This window comes from Dendrobates tinctorius, unplaced genomic scaffold (assembly GCF_039654945.1).
Source record: "Dendrobates tinctorius isolate UK_male_01 unplaced genomic scaffold, ASM3965494v1 ptg000028l, whole genome shotgun sequence".
Lineage (NCBI taxonomy): Eukaryota > Metazoa > Chordata > Amphibia > Anura > Dendrobatidae > Dendrobates > Dendrobates tinctorius.
In genome coordinates, this window is record NW_027361696.1 from 20617359 (window position 1) to 20622629 (window position 5271).

Genomic DNA, 5271 nt, shown 5'->3' on the forward strand with positions numbered 1-5271 from the left:
AAAAAGAAATCAAGTTTCCCGCGACTTGATCAACCATAATCTGCTCTTAAATCCTGTACACAGGGACATTGGACCTTGGACCTCTCTTGGATGACCCCACCTGTAACAGAGGAGATTCCCATATTGGGAGAATTTAGGGAATTGCCGTCCGTGCAGTTTCCTAGAATAGTGCTGATTATGGTGGTCTGTATTCTGTGGGTAAATCATGCAGGAAAACTGTGGGCAATTGGAAATGTCATCATCCTCATGGTAAAGGTTTCTAATATAAGAGCATTTAGGGAATTGCTATACATGCGATTCCCTAACATACTAAGAAATGAATGTTATCATATATTTTGCAGAGAACTTCACTCATCGTCCCAAAGATTGTAACTTTGGAGACATAACATCAGAGCAGAATACAAAAGATGCACGCCATGACTCCACCCTCTTGTCACAGTCTCCGCCCTCATGACACAGACTCTTCCCTCATGGTAAAACTGTTCTCACCTCAAGGTCTGAGCATCACTGCATGCCTGGAGAGATTGACAGCTCCACACTCCCTGATACAGCCATGTCAAGCACCGGACATAAGGATTACCTGGGGTGGTCCATCTTCAGCGCGCTGTGCTGCTGTCTCCCCCTTGGGGTGGCCGCCCTCATCTTTTCTATAAAGGTAAGGGAGAAATTTTTTAAAGTATTTTTTTATCTTTCTTCCTCCAAATTCATCAAAATGACACAAAACGTTTGATGCAATTTAAAATATGTTTCTTTGTGCTTTTTTCTGCATATTTGCTGTGGATTTTACACTCAGATTTGATGCACCTAAAATCTAAAATCCACAGCATTTTTTAGCTCCAGCAAAATAGATGAATTATTACTAAGTTTCATCCAATATTCAAATGCTGCTTTTTATATTTTGTGACGAATTTGCATGAAAAAATGTTTTTTCGGAGCATTTTTTTTAGAATCGTCAGTTCTTGGAGTCCGTGCAGATATCACTCTTTGCAATGTAAAGGTGAAAATCTTCAGCGATAATATCCACATGTAATACGTGCAAAGTTTGCTGCATAAAAGCAGCACCAAATATGCAATGTGTGAGCCCAGCCTTAGAAGGAAACTAAAATGTCCTTAGTGTCCATAATAACGGACGAACTATGTGCACCACTAAGGTACTGCAACACCATTGCGCAAAAATGTGGCAACATTTCAAAAAGTCGCAAATGATGAATTAGCTAAAATATCTGGATAATGAAATTCGCACCCAGGTGTTGAGCAAACCCTCAAAAATGACAGAGAGTGAAAAAAACAGCGAAAAGACATTGGGAATTAAGTGCAAAAATAAAAACACCTGAAATCCAAGCTTTTACTGAAAAAAGTATCCTGGCTTTCTTGTGTCCTGCATTATTGACTTTACAATTTATCTGCACTGATACAGAGTATCAAACTGTCAGGACAGGGGAAAAGATTGGGGGAGGCATGGTTCATGGTTTTCCAAAATGTTTTTCTTACTCTCCTATTGAGCAAAACATTGTGCATGGGCAAATAAAAACCTGATTGTTTTCATCCCTTATCCTTGGGGAGCTGCACAAATTTGAATTTAAGTGTATTAATATGGCGTTGCCCTGCTGTTGAAATAACAGCTCTTGCTCTTCTGGAAAGGATATCTACGGGATTTTAGAGGGAATTTTGCCCCTTCATCCAGAAGATCATTTGTGGGGTCAGATCCTGATGTTGGGGGGTCTGGGCTCACAATCTCCTTTGTTAGTTGGGGCTGAGGTCCGAGCTCTGTGCGGTCGCTAATGCCCAACCCATGTCTGTATGGACCTCGTGCAGTAGGCATAGTAATGTTGGGCAAATAAGGGACTTCCCCAAACTGTTCCCACAAAGCTGAAGCTACAATTATCCACAATGTTTTGTCCTAAGATTTCCCATCACTGGAGCTGAGGGTCCGTGGCCGCCTTCTGATAACAGCCCATAGCACTATCCCCCTCCACTATCTGTACAGGGAGCACAATGCAGTCAGGGGTACCATCCTCCTGGAATCACCAAACCCAGACTCCTCCATCAGATGCAGATAGAGAAGTGCGATTCATCACTGCACAGAACACATCTCCTTCAGAGTCCAGTGGTGGCAGCTTTACACTACTTCATACGACGCTCAACATTGTGCTTTGTGATGTACGGCGGCATGCAGCTGCTCAGCCATGAAGCCCCCGGCGGGGGCGCAGTGTTTGTGCTGATACCAGAGGAGGTCTGAACTCTGCAGTTATGGGGTCAGCAGAGTGGTGGGGACTTTTCTGCCCTATGCTCCTCAGCACTTGAGAGATCCTTATGTGTTTTAGGAAGACCGGGCACCTGTGCAATGCTGGGTTCGGAACTGTCAAGGCTGTGTCCAGCGTTGTCAGGGGAAAGAATGGGAGACCAGACAGGACCCATGACCTGGTGAGAGGGGACATGGTGAGACAGGTGGAAGAGCAGGAAGCGCGGGAACAGAGAGAAGTTTCCTGCCAGCAGAGAAAAGGAGGAGACTTGTTCCATGCGTGGCAGAGCAAGAGAAGGTGCGGAGCTGAGAACCGTCAGAGGTTACCTGCGGGCCACGGAGAGTCAGAGAGTGCGCAGAGCGACAGGCACTCAGCGAAGTAGTGTGCAATGCTTGCATTGAGAAGCGAGTGCCAGGTGCAGGATCGAGAAGTGTGTTCTCCCTTGCTGACAGGCGTGCAATGGAGCATGCACCGGATAGAGGCTTCTATGGCACTTCCCACCCCAGCTTTACAGATTAATGGACTAGGGGCTCAACGTGCAAAACCCGTGACCGCCCGTTGCCGCCAAAAGCTAAATCGAGTGTTAGCGGGTTACGCCTGAAGACGCAGTGCCGGCCGCTGCCGGTACTTCAACTCTCATTAGACTGTATGCGATTGAGGAGCAGAGAAGTCACAATAAGTGAAGTTCAATAACAAGACTGTTGTGTTATTCCATAATTCTACTGTTAATTACCCTTTACCTCCCTGTGAGGAGCTCATTATTGTTATACGATTAACCGTACTGTTGTTAGTCCTTGCTCTGCATTCCCTGCATTACTGCATCCTTTCACCTGCTTACATGTTCTCCATAGATAGATGTCTGGACAGACACATTCTGCTTCTCTATTTCAGACTCGAGATGCTTCCAACCAGAATGACTCAATGACGGCAGCGAAACACTCCAAAATGGCCTTCAACCTGAATATCGCTGCCCTGGTGTTGGGAATCATCTTCATAATTATCGTTATAGTCGTGACCAACGTGGGAAGGTCATCGGCATAAGCCGCTTCTCGTGTCAAGAACCTGATGATGGCATTGCTGCCTGCCCCATAGTGTCCAATAAAGCTGGCGTTTGTCTCATCCCAGTGTCTCTACTCTTGGTTTCTTGACTTCATGTTGGTGATTTCCATAGTATAAGACTTTGGGAGACATGTACTACATGTCACATTGCCAGAGTGCCTAAATAGTGCCTTACCATGCCCAACTGGTTTTATACTTTGCCCAGATAGTGGAACGGCCACATAAAGTCAATTAACGCTCACATAGTATAACAAAGTGCCCACCGAAGGCTAAGAGCCCTCAAATTGAGCAAACCAACCAAACGGTATGGATTATTAAAACAGAGCTGTACTATGCCTTCATAGTGCCCTACTGTGACCACGTAGCCAAATGTTGCACAGAGAGAGATGCACTGTGCCCAGAGAAGTACTATACTGCAGCACATACATGCACAAGAGATGGATAAGATGGCAGCCGGGGAACAGTCAGCGGAAGCCACCAGCACATGGCAGCCGGGGAGCAGTGAGGAGCTGCCACCAGTGCATGGCAGCTGAGGAGCTGTCAGGGGCAGCCAACAGCACATGGCAGCTAAAGAGCAGTCAGTGGCAGCCACCAGCACATGGCAACCAGGGAGCAGTGAGGGGCAGCCACCAGCACATGGCAGGCTGGGAGCAGTCAGGGGAAGCCACCAGCACATGGCAGATGGAGAGCAGTCACGGGCAGCCACCAGCACATGGCAGCCAGGGAGCAGTCATTTTCAGCCACCAGCACATGGCAGCCATGGAGCAGTAAGTGGCAACCACCAGAACATGGCAACCAGAGAGCAGTCAAGACCAGCCACCAACAAATTGCAGCTGGGGAGCAGTGAGGAGCAGCCTCCAGCACATGGCAGCCAGGGAGCAGTCAGGGGAAGCCATCAGCACGTGGCAGCCGGGAAGCAGTCAGAACCAGCCACCACCACATGGTAGGTGGGGAGCAGTCGGGGCAGCCACCAGCATGTGGCAGCTGGGTGGCAGTCAGGGGCAGCCACAAGCACATGGCAGGCGAGGAGCAGTCAGAGGCCACCACCAGCACATGGCAGATGGGTGGCAATCAGGCTCATTGACTAGCACATGGCAGCCAGGTAGCAATCAGGGGCAGCCACCAGCACATGGCAGATGTGGAGCAGTCAGGACCAGCCACCAGTACATGGCAGGCTGGGAGCAGTCAGGGGCAGCCACCAGCACATGGCAGCCGGGGAGCAGTCAGGACCAGCCACCACACTTGGCACTCGGGGAGCAGTCAGAACCAGCCACCAGCACATGGCAGCCAGAGAGCAGTCAGGGGCAGCCACCAGCACATGGCAGCCGGGGAGCAGTCAGAACCAGCCACCAGCACATGGCAGCCAGAGAGCAGTCAGGTTCAGCCACCAGCACATGGCAGCCAGGGAGCAGTGTGTCAACCACCAGCACATGGCAACCAGAGAGCAGTCAAGACCAGCCTTCAGCACATGGCAGCTGGGGAGCAGTCAGAGGAAGCCACCAGCACGTGGCAGCTGGGTGGCAGTCAGGGGCAGCCACCAGCACATGGCAGCCGGGGAGCAGTCAGGACCAGTCACCAGCACATGGCAGCTGGGGAGCAGTCAGAACCAGCCACCAGCACATGGCAGCCAGAGAGCAGTCAGGGGCAGCCACCAGCACATGGCAGCCAGGGATCAGTAAGTGTCAACCACCAGCACATGGCAACCAGAGAGCAGTCAAGACCAGCCATCAGCACATGGCAGCCAGGGAGCAGTGAGGAGCAGCCACCAGCACAAGGCAACTGAGTAGCAGTCAGGACCAGTCACCAGCACATGGCAGCCGGGGAGCAGTCAGAACCAGCCACCAGCACATGGCAGCCAGAGAGCAGTCAGGGGCAGCCACCAGCAGATGGCAGCCGGGGAGCAGTAAGTGTCAACCACCAGCACATGGCAACCAGAGAGCAGTCAAGACCAGCCATCAGCAAATGGCAG

The 5271-nt window shown here is 50.2% G+C and overlaps 1 long non-coding RNA gene across 1 annotated transcript; it reads left to right on the forward strand.

The window, feature by feature from the left end:
* The first annotated feature begins 351 nt into the window (after window positions 1–351).
* On the forward strand, window positions 352–3362 carry LOC141084866 (uncharacterized). Its single transcript, XR_012231148.1, has 2 exons — window positions 352–655; window positions 3135–3362. It is a non-coding gene; the product is annotated as an uncharacterized lncRNA (long non-coding RNA).
* Window positions 3363–5271: the final 1909 nt, after the last annotated feature.